This window comes from Lampris incognitus, chromosome 3 (genome assembly GCF_029633865.1).
Source record: "Lampris incognitus isolate fLamInc1 chromosome 3, fLamInc1.hap2, whole genome shotgun sequence".
In the NCBI taxonomy this organism is placed as follows: Eukaryota; Metazoa; Chordata; class Actinopteri; order Lampriformes; family Lampridae; genus Lampris; species Lampris incognitus.
Window position 1 is genome coordinate 49,314,198 of NC_079213.1, and position 14,333 is coordinate 49,328,530.

The following is a 14,333-nucleotide window of genomic DNA, read 5'->3' on the forward strand; positions in this document are numbered from 1 at the left end:
ATCAGAACTGGAGAAATTACACATTGACATTGGGTGAAATCATGTAACTCTTAAGGATGTGTTGCAGACTTGTTGAATAGATTCATTTTTCTTGTTTTGTTTGTTTTTGATGAAATTGTGCTTTTGTTGTCGAGAAAAGTCGTTTAACGCGATAAAAAGGTTTAGTGCGTTATGAATACGGGCTAGGTTACCAAAAGTAAAAATGTGAACTAAATAAGGCCGGGAGTCGTTTTTATTGTTTAAAACACCATTTCTCGACCACAATATGCTTTTTCAAGAAAGCCATTTTGCCATGGCAAGAGACTAATTTTCTGTGAGAAAATGCATTAAAAGGAGGGATTCATCAGAAACACAAAAAATACATATTGTACATGTCTGAAAACGCACAGAACCTTGAAATAGAAGGTTTCTCACCAAAAAACACATTGGTGAAAACCCTACTTTAAGGCTCTGAGAGTGTTTGCAGACATGTACAACAGGCATGTTTAAACTATAACGTTTTTAGTGAAATCATGTTTCTCTCGAGGAGAAAACGCGTTTAAAGCCATAAAAAGATTTCACTGTGTTTTGGCATTGGACCAAGCTACCAACAACCTAAACAATGATCAGAACTGGAGAAATTACACATTGACATTGGGTGAAAACATGTAACTCTTAAGGATGTGTTGCAGACTTGTTGAATAGATTCATTTTTCTTGTTTTGTTTGTTTTTGATGAAATTGTGCTTTTGTTGTCGAGAAAAGGCGTTTAACGCGATAAAAAGGTTTAGTGCGTTATGAATACGGGCTAGGTTACCAAAAGTAAAAATGTGAACTAAATAAGGCCGGGAGTCGTTTTTATTGTTTAAAACACCATTTCTCGACCACAATATGCTTTTTCAAGAAAGCCATTTTGCCATGGCAAGAGACTAATTTTCTGTGAGAAAATGCATTAAAAGGAGGGATTTCATCAGAAACACAAAAAATACATATTGTACGTGTCTGAAAACGCACAGAACCTTGAAATAGAAGGTTTCTCACCAAAAAACACATTGGTGAAAACCCTACTTTAAGGCTCTGAGAGTGTTTGCAGACATGTACAACAGGCGTGTTTAAACTATAACGTTTTTAGTGAAATCATGTTTCTCTCGAGGAGAAAACGCGTTTAAAGCCATAAAAAGATTTCACTGTGTTTTGGCATTGGACCAAGCTACCAACAAACTAAACAATGATCAGAACTGGAGAAATTACACATTGACATTGGGTGAAATCATGTAACTCTTAAGGATGTGTTGCAGACTTGTTGAATAGATTCATTTTTCTTGTTTTGTTTGTTTTTGCTGAAATTGTGCTTTTGTTGTCGAGAAAAGGCGTTTAACGCGATAAAAAGGTTTAGTGCGTTATGAATACGGGCTAGGTTACCAAAAGTAAAAATGTGAACTAAATAAGGCCGGGAGTCGTTTTTATTGTTTAAAACACCATTTCTCGACCACAATATGCTTTTTCAAGAAAGCCATTTTCCCATGGTGAGAGACTCATTTTCAGTGAGAAAATGCATTAAAAGGAGGGATTTCATCAGAAACACAAAAAATACATACTGAACATGTCTGAAAACGCACAGAACCTTTGAAATAGAAGGTTTCTCACCAAAAAACACATTGGTGAAACCCCTACTTTAAGGCTCTGAGTGTTTGCAGACAGTTACAACAGGCATGTTTGAACTATAACGTTTTTAGTGAAATCATGTTTCTCTCGAGGAGAAAACGCGTTTAAAGCCATAAAAATATTTCACTGTGTTTTGGCATTGGAACAAGCTACCAACAACCTAAACAATGATCAGAACTGGAGAAATTACACATTGACATTGGGTGAAATCATGTAACTCTTAAGGATGTGTTGCAGACTTGTTGAATAGATTCATTTTTCTTGTTTTGTTTGTTTTTGATGAAATTGTGCTTTTGTTGTCGAGAAAAGTCGTTTAACGCGATAAAAAGGTTTAGTGCGTTATGAATACGGGCTAGGTTACCAAAAGTAAAAATGTGAACTAAATAAGGCCGGGAGTCGTTTTTATTGTTTAAAACACCATTTCTCGACCACAATATGCTTTTTCAAGAAAGCCATTTTGCCATGGCAAGAGTCTAATTTTCTGTGAGAAAATGCATTAAAAGGAGGGATTTCATCAGAAACACAAAAAATACATATTGTACGTGTCTGAAAACGCACAGAACCTTGAAATAGAAGGTTTCTCACCAAAAAACACATTGGTGAAAACCCTACTTTAAGGCTCTGAGAGTGTTTGCAGACATGTACAACAGGCATGTTTAAACTATAACGTTTTTAGTGAAATCATGTTTCTCTCGAGGAGAAAACGCGTTTAAAGCCATAAAAAGATTTCACTGTGTTTTGGCATTGGACCAAGCTACCAACAACCTAAACAATGATCAGAACTGGAGAAATTACACATTGACATTGGGTGAAATCATGTAACTCTTAAGGATGTGTTGCAGACTTGTTGAATAGATTCATTTTTCTTGTTTTGTTTGTTTTTGATGAAATTGTGCTTTTCTTGTCGAGAAAAGGCGTTTAACGCGATAAAAAGGTTTAGTGCGTTATGAATACGGGCTAGGTTACCAAAAGTAAAAATGTGACCTAAATAAGGCCGGGAGTCGTTTTTATTGTTTAAAACACCATTTCTCGACCACAATATGCTTTTTCAAGATAGCCATTTTGCCATGGCAAGAGACTCATTTTCTGTGAGAAAATGCATTAAAAGGAGGGATTTCATCAGAAACACAAAAAATACATATTGTACGTGTCTGAAAACGCACAGAACCTTGAAATAGAAGGTTTCTCACCAAAAAACACATTGGTGAAAACCCTACTTTAAGGCTCTGAGAGTGTTTGCAGACATGTACAACAGGCGTGTTTAAACTATAACGTTTTTAGTGAAATCATGTTTCTGTCGAGGAGAAAACGCGTTTAAAGCCATAAAAAGATTTCACTGTGTTTTGGCATTGGACCAAGCTACCAACAACCTAAACAATGATCAGAACTGGAGAAATTACACATTGACATTGGGTGAAATCATGTAACTCTTAAGGATGTGTTGCAGACTTGTTGAATAGATTCATTTTTCTTGTTTTGTTTGTTTTTGATGAAATTGTGCTTTTGTTGTCGAGAAAAGTCGTTTAACGCGATAAAAAGGTTTAGTGCGTTATGAATACGGGCTAGGTTACCAAAAGTAAAAATGTGAACTAAATAAGGCCGGGAGTCGTTTTTATTGTTTAAAACACCATTTCTCGACCACAATATGCTTTTTCAAGAAAGCCATTTTGCCATGGCAAGAGACTAATTTTCTGTGAGAAAATGCATTAAAAGGAGGGATTCATCAGAAACACAAAAAATACATATTGTACATGTCTGAAAACGCACAGAACCTTGAAATAGAAGGTTTCTCACCAAAAAACACATTGGTGAAAACCCTACTTTAAGGCTCTGAGAGTGTTTGCAGACATGTAAAACAGGCATGTTTAAACTATAACGTTTTTAGTGAAATCATGTTTCTCTCGAGGAGAAAACGCGTTTAAAGCCATAAAAAGATTTCACTGTGTTTTGGCATTGGACCAAGCTACCAACAACCTAAACAATGATCAGAACTGGAGAAATTACACATTGACATTGGGTGAAAACATGTAACTCTTAAGGATGTGTTGCAGACTTGTTGAATAGATTCATTTTTCTTGTTTTGTTTGTTTTTGATGAAATTGTGCTTTTGTTGTCGAGAAAAGGCGTTTAACGCGATAAAAAGGTTTAGTGCGTTATGAATACGGGCTAGGTTACCAAAAGTAAAAATGTGAACTAAATAAGGCCGGGAGTCGTTTTTATTGTTTAAAACACCATTTCTCGACCACAATATGCTTTTTCAAGAAAGCCATTTTGCCATGGCAAGAGACTAATTTTCTGTGAGAAAATGCATTAAAAGGAGGGATTTCATCAGAAACACAAAAAATACATATTGTACGTGTCTGAAAACGCACAGAACCTTGAAATAGAAGGTTTCTCACCAAAAAACACATTGGTGAAAACCCTACTTTAAGGCTCTGAGAGTGTTTGCAGACATGTACAACAGGCGTGTTTAAACTATAACGTTTTTAGTGAAATCATGTTTCTCTCGAGGAGAAAACGCGTTTAAAGCCATAAAAAGATTTCACTGTGTTTTGGCATTGGACCAAGCTACCAACAAACTAAACAATGATCAGAACTGGAGAAATTACACATTGACATTGGGTGAAATCATGTAACTCTTAAGGATGTGTTGCAGACTTGTTGAATAGATTCATTTTTCTTGTTTTTTTTTTTTTTTGATGAAATTGTGCTTTTGTTGTCGAGAAAAGGTACACATTGACATTGGGTGAAATCATGTAACTCTTAAGGATGTGTTGCAGACTTGTTGAATAGATTCATTTTTCTTGTTTTTTTTTTTTTTTGATGAAATTGTGCTTTTGTTGTCGAGAAAAGGCGTTTAACGCGATAAAAAGGTTTAGTGCGTTATGAATACGGGCTAGGTTAACAAAAGTAAAAATGTGAACTAAATAAGGCCGGGAGTCGTTTTTATTGTTTAAAACACCATTTCTCGACCACAATATGCTTTCTCAAGAAAGCCATTTCCCCATGGCGAGAGACTCATTTTCTGTGAGAAAATGCATTAAAAGGAGGGATTTCATCAGAAACACAAAAAATACATATTGTACTTGTCTGATAACGCACAGAACCTTGAAATAGAAGGTTTCTCACCAAAAAACACATTGGTGAAAACCCTACTTTAAGGCTCTGAGTGTTTGCAGACAGTTACAACAGGCATGTTTGAACTATATCGTTTTTAGTGAAATCATGTTTTTCTCGAGGAGAAAACGCGTTTAAAGCCATAAAGAGATTTCACTGTGTTTTGGCATTGGACCAAGCTACCAACAACCTAAACAATGATCAGAACTGGAGAAATTACACATTGACATTGGGTGAAATCATGTAACTCTTAAGGATGTGTTGCAGACTTGTTGAATAGATTCATTTTTCTTGTTTTGTTTGTTTTTGATGAAATTGTGCTTTTGTTGTCGAGAAAAGTCGTTTAACGCGATAAAAAGGTTTAGTGCGTTATGAATACGGGCTAGGTTACCAAAAGTAAAAATGTGAACTAAATAAGGCCGGGAGTCGTTTTTATTGTTTAAAACACCATTTCTCGACCACAATATGCTTTTTCAAGAAAGCCATTTTGCCATGGCAAGAGACTAATTTTCTGTGAGAAAATGCATTAAAAGGAGGGATTTCATCAGAAACACAAAAAATACATATTGTACGTGTCTGAAAACGCACAGAACCATGAAATAGAAGGTTTCTCACCAAAAAACACATTGGTGAAAACCCTACTTTAAGACTCTGAGAGTGTTTGCAGACATGTACAACAGGCATGTTTAAACTATAACGTTTTTAGTGAAATCATGTTTCTCTCGAGGAGAAAACGCGTTTAAAGCCATAAAAAGATTTCACTGTGTTTTGGCATTGGACCAAGCTACCAACAACCTAAACAATGATCAGAACTGGAGAAATTACACATTGACATTGGGTGAAATCATGTAACTCTTAAGGATGTGTTGCAGACTTGTTGAATAGATTCATTTTTCTTGTTTTTTTTTTTTTTTTTGATGAAATTGTGCTTTTGTTGTCGAGAAAAGGCGTTTAACGCGATAAAAAGGTTTAGTGCGTTATGAATACGGGCTAGGTTACCAAAAGTAAAAATGTGAACTAAATAAGGCCGGGAGTCGTTTTTATTGTTTAAAACACCATTTCTCGACCACAATATGCTTTCTCAAGAAAGCCATTTCCCCATGGCGAGAGACTCATTTTCTGTGAGAAAATGCATTAAAAGGAGGGATTTCATCAGAAACACAAAAAATACATATTGTACTTGTCTGATAACGCACAGAACCTTGAAATAGAAGGTTTCTCACCAAAAAACACATTGGTGAAAACCCTACTTTAAGGCTCTGAGTGTTTGCAGACAGTTACAACAGGCATGTTTGAACTATATCGTTTTTAGTGAAATCATGTTTTTCTCGAGGAGAAAACGCGTTTAAAGCCATAAAGAGATTTCACTGTGTTTTGGCATTGGACCAAGCTACCAACAACCTAAACAATGATCAGAACTGGAGAAATTACACATTGACATTGGGTGAAATCATGTAACTCTTAAGGATGTGTTGCAGACTTGTTGAATATATTCATTTTTCTTGTTTTGTTTGTTTTTGATGAAATTGTGCTTTTGTTGTCGAGAAAAGTCGTTTAACGCGATAAAAAGGTTTAGTGCGTTATGAATACGGGCTAGGTTACCAAAAGTAAAAATGTGAACTAAATAAGGCCGGGAGTCGTTTTTATTGTTTAAAACACCATGTCTTGACCACAATATGCTTTTTCAAGAAAGCCATTTTGCCATGGCAAGAGACTCATTTTCTGTGAGAAAATGCATTAAAAGGAGGGATTTCATCAGAAACAAAAAAAATACATATTGTACGTGTCTGAAAACGCACAGAACCTTGAAATAGAAGGTTTCTCACCAAAAAACACATTGGTGAAAACCCTACTTTAAGGCTCTGAGAGTGTTTGCAGACATGTACAACAGGCATGTTTAAACTATAACGTTTTTAGTGAAATCATATTTCTCTCGAGGAGAAAACGCGTTTAAAGCCATAAAAAGATTTCACTGTGTTTTGGCATTGGACCAAGCTACCAACAACCTAAACAATGATCAGAACTGGAGAAATTACACATTGACATTGGGTGAAATCATGTAACTCTTAAGGATGTGTTGCAGACTTGTTGAATAGATTCATTTTTCTTGTTTTGTTTGTTTTTGATGAAATTGTGCTTTTGTTGTCGAGAAAAGGCGTTTAACGCGATAAAAAGGTTTAGTGCGTTATGAATACGGGCTAGGTTACCAAAAGTAAAAATGTGAACTAAATAAGGCCGGGAGTCGTTTTTATTGTTTAAAACACCATTTCTCGACCACAATATGCTTTTTCAAGATAGCCATTTTGCCATGGCAAGAGACTCATTTTCTGTGAGAAAATGCATTAAAAGGAGGGATTTCATCAGAAACACAAAAAATACATATTGTACGTGTCTGAAAACGCACAGAACCTTGAAATAGAAGGTATCTCACCAAAAAACACATTGGTGAAAACCCTACTTTAAGGCTCTGAGAGTGTTTGCAGACATGTACAACAGGCGTGTTTAAACTATAACGTTTTTAGTGAAATCATGTTTCTCTCGAGGAGAAAACGCGTTTAAAGCCATAAAAAGATTTCACTGTGTTTTGGCATTGGACCAAGCTACCAACAACCTAAACAATGATCAGAACTGGAGAAATTACACATTGACATTGGGTGAAATCATGTAACTCTTAAGGATGTGTTGCAGACTTGTTGAATAGATTCATTTTTCTTGTTTTGTTTGTTTTTGCTGAAATTGTGCTTTTGTTGTCGAGAAAAGGCGTTTAACGCGATAAAAAGGTTTAGTGCGTTATGAATACGGGCTAGGTTACCAAAAGTAAAAATGTGAACTAAATAAGGCCGGGAGTCGTTTTTATTGTTTAAAACACCATTTCTCGACCACAATATGCTTTTTCAAGAAAGCCATTTTGCCATGGCAAGAGACTCATTTTCTGTGAGAAAATGCATTAAAAGGAGGGATTTCATCAGAAACACAAAAAATACATATTGTACGTGTCTGAAAACGCACAGAACCTTGAAATAGAAGGTATCTCACCAAAAAACACATTGGTGAAAACCCTACTTTAAGGCTCTGAGAGTGTTTGCAGACATGTACAACAGGCGTGTTTAAACTATAACGTTTTTAGTGAAATCATGTTTCTCTCGAGGAGAAAACGCGTTTAAAGCCATAAAAAGATTTCACTGTGTTTTGGCATTGGACCAAGCTACCAACAACCTAAACAATGATCAGAACTGGAGAAATTACACATTGACATTGGGTGAAATCATGTAACTCTTAAGGATGTGTTGCAGACTTGTTGAATAGATTCATTTTTCTTGTTTTGTTTGTTTTTGCTGAAATTGTGCTTTTGTTGTCGAGAAAAGGCGTTTAACGCGATAAAAAGGTTTAGTGCGTTATGAATACGGGCTAGGTTACCAAAAGTAAAAATGTGAACTAAATAAGGCCGGGAGTCGTTTTTATTGTTTAAAACACCATTTCTCGACCACAATATGCTTTTTCAAGAAAGCCATTTTCCCATGGTGAGAGACTCATTTTCAGTGAGAAAATGCATTAAAAGGAGGGATTTCATCAGAAACACAAAAAATACATACTGAACATGTCTGAAAACGCACAGAACCTTTGAAATAGAAGGTTTCTCACCAAAAAACACATTGGTGAAACCCCTACTTTAAGGCTCTGAGTGTTTGCAGACAGTTACAACAGGCATGTTTGAACTATAACGTTTTTAGTGAAATCATGTTTCTCTCGAGGAGAAAACGCGTTTAAAGCCATAAAAATATTTCACTGTGTTTTGGCATTGGAACAAGCTACCAACAACCTAAACAATGATCAGAACTGGAGAAATTACACATTGACATTGGGTGAAATCATGGAACTCTTAAGGATGTGTTGCAGACTTGTTGAATAGATTCATTTTTCTTGTTTTGTTTGTTTTTGATGAAATTGTGCTTTTGTTGTCGAGAAAAGGCGTTTAACGAGATAAAAAGGTTTAGTGCGTTATGAATACGGGCTAGGTTACCTAAAGTAAAAATGTGAACTAAATAAGGCCGGGAGTCGTTTTATTGTTTAAAACACCATTTCTCGACCAGAATATGCGTTTTCAAAAAAGCCATTTTCCCATGGTGAGAGACTCATTTTCTGTGAGAAAATGCATTAAAAGGAGGGTTTTCATCAGAAAACACAAAAAATACATACTGAACATGTCTGAAAACGCACAGAACCTTTGAAATAGAAGGTTTCTCACCAAAAAACACATTGGTGAAAACCCTACTTTAAGGCTCTGAGTGTTTGCAGACATGTACAACAGGCGTGTTTAAACTATAACGTTTTTAGTGAAATCATGTTTCTGTCGAGGAGAAAACGCGTTTAAAGCCATAAAAAGATTTCACTGTGTTTTGGCATTGGACCAAGCTACCAACAACCTAAACAATGATCAGAACTGGAGAAATTACACGTTGACATTGGGTGAAATCATGTAACTCTTAAGGATGTGTTGCAGACTTGTTGAATAGATTCATTTTTCTTGTTTTGTTTGTTTTTGATGAAATTGTGCTTTTGTTGTCGAGAAAAGGCGTTTAACGCGATAAAAAGGTTTAGTGCGTTATGAATACGGGCTAGGTTACCAAAAGTAAAAATGTGAACTAAATAAGGCCGGGAGTCGTTTTTATTGTTTAAAACACCATTTCTCGACCACAATATGCTTTTTCAAGAAAGCCATTTTGCCATGGCAAGAGACTAATTTTCTGTGAGAAAATGCATTAAAAGGAGGGATTTCATCAGAAACACAAAAAATACATATTGTACGTGTCTGAAAACGCACAGAACCTTGAAATAGAAGGTTTCTCACCAAAAAACACATTGGTGAAAACCCTACTTTAAGGCTCTGAGAGTGTTTGCAGACATGTACAACAGGCGTGTTTAAACTATAACGTTTTTAGTGAAATCATGTTTCTCTCGAGGAGAAAACGCGTTTAAAGCCATAAAAAGATTTCACTGTGTTTTGGCATTGGACCAAGCTACCAACAACCTAAACAATGATCAGAACTGGAGAAATTACACATTGACATTGGGTGAAATCATGTAACTCTTAAGGATGTGTTGCAGACTTGTTGAATAGATTCATTTTTCTTGTTTTTTTTTTTTTTTGATGAAATTGTGCTTTTGTTGTCGAGAAAAGGCGTTTAACGCGATAAAAAGGTTTAGTGCGTTATGAATACGGGCTAGGTTAACAAAAGTAAAAATGTGAACTAAATAAGGCCGGGAGTCGTTTTTATTGTTTAAAACACCATTTCTCGACCACAATATGCTTTTTCAAGAAAGCCATTTCCCCATGGCGAGAGACTCATTTTCTGTGAGAAAATGCATTAAAAGGAGGGATTTCATCAGAAACACAAAAAATACATATTGTACTTGTCTGATAACGCACAGAACCTTGAAATAGAAGGTTTCTCACCAAAAAACACATTGGTGAAAACCCTACTTTAAGGCTCTGAGTGTTTGCAGACAGTTACAACAGGCATGTTTGAACTATATCGTTTTTAGTGAAATCATGTTTTTCTCGAAGAGAAAACGCGTTTAAAGCCATAAAGAGATTTCACTGTGTTTTGGCATTGGACCAAGCTACCAACAACCTAAACAATGATCAGAACTGGAGAAATTACACATTGACATTGGGTGAAATCATGTAACTCTTAAGGATGTGTTGCAGACTTGTTGAATAGATTCATTTTTCTTGTTTTGTTTGTTTTTGATGAAATTGTGCTTTTGTTGTCGAGAAAAGTCGTTTAACGCGATAAAAAGGTTTAGTGCGTTATGAATACGGGCTAGGTTACCAAAAGTAAAAATGTGAACTAAATAAGGCCGGGAGTCGTTTTTATTGTTTAAAACACCATTTCTCGACCACAATATGCTTTTTCAAGAAAGCCATTTTGCCATGGCAAGAGACTAATTTTCTGTGAGAAAATGCATTAAAAGGAGGGATTCATCAGAAACACAAAAAATACATATTGTACGTGTCTGAAAACGCACAGAACCTTGAAATAGAAGGTTTCTCACCAAAAAACACATTGGTGAAAACCCTACTTTAAGGCTCTGAGAGTGTTTGCAGACATGTACAACAGGCATGTTTAAACTATAACGTTTTTAGTGAAATCATGTTTCTCTCGAGGAGAAAACGCGTTTAAAGCCATAAAAAGATTTCACTGTGTTTTGGCATTGGACCAAGCTACCAACAACCTAAACAATGATCAGAACTGGAGAAATTACACATTGACATTGGGTGAAAACATGTAACTCTTAAGGATGTGTTGCAGACTTGTTGAATAGATTCATTTTTCTTGTTTTGTTTGTTTTTGATGAAATTGTGCTTTTGTTGTCGAGAAAAGGCGTTTAACGCGATAAAAAGGTTTAGTGCGTTATGAATACGGGCTAGGTTACCAAAAGTAAAAATGTGAACTAAATAAGGCCGGGAGTCGTTTTTATTGTTTAAAACACCATTTCTCGACCACAATATGCTTTTTCAAGAAAGCCATTTTGCCATGGCAAGAGACTAATTTTCTGTGAGAAAATGCATTAAAAGGAGGGATTTCATCAGAAACACAAAAAATACATATTGTACGTGTCTGAAAACGCACAGAACCTTGAAATAGAAGGTTTCTCACCAAAAAACACATTGGTGAAAACCCTACTTTAAGGCTCTGAGAGTGTTTGCAGACATGTACAACAGGCGTGTTTAAACTATAACGTTTTTAGTGAAATCATGTTTCTCTCGAGGAGAAAACGCGTTTAAAGCCATAAAAAGATTTCACTGTGTTTTGGCATTGGACCAAGCTACCAACAAACTAAACAATGATCAGAACTGGAGAAATTACACATTGACAATGGGTGAAATCATGTAACTCTTAAGGATGTGTTGCAGACTTGTTGAATAGATTCATTTTTCTTGTTTTTTTTTTTTTTTGATGAAATTGTGCTTTTGTTGTCGAGAAAAGGCGTTTAACGCGATAAAAAGGTTTAGTGCGTTATGAATACGGGCTAGGTTAACAAAAGTAAAAATGTGAACTAAATAAGGCCGGGAGTCGTTTTTATTGTTTAAAACACCATTTCTCGACCACAATATGCTTTCTCAAGAAAGCCATTTCCCCATGGCGAGAGACTCATTTTCTGTGAGAAAATGCATTAAAAGGAGGGATTTCATCAGAAACACAAAAAATACATATTGTACTTGTCTGATAACGCACAGAACCTTGAAATAGAAGGTTTCTCACCAAAAAACACATTGGTGAAAACCCTACTTTAAGGCTCTGAGTGTTTGCAGACAGTTACAACAGGCATGTTTGAACTATATCGTTTTTAGTGAAATCATGTTTTTCTCGAGGAGAAAACGCGTTTAAAGCCATAAAAAGATTTCACTGTGTTTTGGCATTGGACCAAGCTACCAACAACCTAAACAATGATCAGAACTGGAGAAATTACACATTGACATTGGGTGAAATCATGTAACTCTTAAGGATGTGTTGCAGACTTGTTGAATAGATTCATTTTTCTTGTTTTGTTTGTTTTTGATGAAATTGTGCTTTTGTTGTCGAGAAAAGTCGTTTAACGCGATAAAAAGGTTTAGTGCGTTATGAATACGGGCTAGGTTACCAAAAGTAAAAATGTGAACTAAATAAGGCCGGGAGTCGTTTTTATTGTTTAAAACACCATTTCTCGACCACAATATGCTTTTTCAAGATAGCCATTTTGCCATGGCAAGAGACTAATTTTCTGTGAGAAAATGCATTAAAAGGAGGGATTTCATCAGAAACACAAAAAATACATATTGTACGTGTCTGAAAACGCACAGAACCTTGAAATAGAAGGTTTCTCACCAAAAAACACATTGGTGAAAACCCTACTTTAAGACTCTGAGAGTGTTTGCAGACATGTACAACAGGCATGTTTAAACTATAACGTTTTTAGTGAAATCATGTTTCTCTCGAGGAGAAAACGCGTTTAAAGCCATAAAAAGATTTCACTGTGTTTTGGCATTGGAACAAGCTACCAACAACCTAAACAATGATCAGAACTGGAGAAATTACACATTGACATTGGGTGAAATCATGTAACTCTTAAGGATGTGTTGCAGACTTGTTGAATAGATTCATTTTTCTTGTTTTGTTTGTTTTTGATGAAATTGTGCTTTTGTTGTCGAGAAAAGGCGTTTAACGCGATAAAAAGGTTTAGTGCGTTATGAATACGGGCTAGGTTACCAAAAGTAAAAATGTGAACTAAATAAGGCCGGGAGTCGTTTTTATTGTTTAAAACACCATTTCTCGACCACAATATGCTTTTTCAAGAAAGCCATTTTGCCATGGCAAGAGACTAATTTTCTGTGAGAAAATGCATTAAAAGGAGGGATTTCATCAGAAACACAAAAAATACATATTGTACGTGTCTGAAAACGCACAGAACCTTGAAATAGAAGGTTTCTCACCAAAAAACACATTGGTGAAAACCCTACTTTAAGGCTCTGAGAGTGTTTGCAGACATGTACAACAGGCGTGTTTAAACTATAACGTTTTTAGTGAAATCATGTTTCTCTCGAGGAGAAAACGCGTTTAAAGCCATAAAAAGATTTCACTGTGTTTTGGCATTGGACCAAGCTACCAACAACCTAAACAATGATCAGAACTGGAGAAATTACACATTGACATTGGGTGAAATCATGTAACTCTTAAGGATGTGTTGCAGACTTGTTGAATAGATTCATTTTTCTTGTTTTTTTTTTTTTTTGATGAAATTGTGCTTTTGTTGTCGAGAAAAGGCGTTTAACGCGATAAAAAGGTTTAGTGCGTTATGAATACGGGCTAGGTTACCAAAAGTAAAAATGTGAACTAAATAAGGCCGGGAGTCGTTTTTATTGTTTAAAACACCATTTCTCGACCACAATATGCTTTCTCAAGAAAGCCATTTCCCCATGGCGAGAGACTCATTTTCTGTGAGAAAATGCATTAAAAGGAGGGATTTCATCAGAAACACAAAAAATACATATTGTACTTGTCTGATAACGCACAGAACCTTGAAATAGAAGGTTTCTCACCAAAAAACACATTGGTGAAAACCCTACTTTAAGGCTCTGAGTGTTTGCAGACAGTTACAACAGGCATGTTTGAACTATATCGTTTTTAGTGAAATCATGTTTTTCTCGAGGAGAAAACGCGTTTAAAGCCATAAAGAGATTTCACTGTGTTTTGGCATTGGACCAAGCTACCAACAACCTAAACAATGATCAGAACTGGAGAAATTACACATTGACATTGGGTGAAATCATGTAACTCTTAAGGATGTGTTGCAGACTTGTTGAATAGATTCATTTTTCTTGTTTTGTTTGTTTTTGATGAAATTGTGCTTTTGTTGTCGAGAAAAGTCGTTTAACGCGATAAAAAGGTTTAGTGCGTTATGAATACGGGCTAGGTTACCAAAAGTAAAAATGTGAACTAAATAAGGCCGGGAGTCGTTTTTATTGTTTAAAACACCATTTCTTGACCACAATATGCTTTTTCAAGAAAGCCATTTTGCCATGGCAAGAGA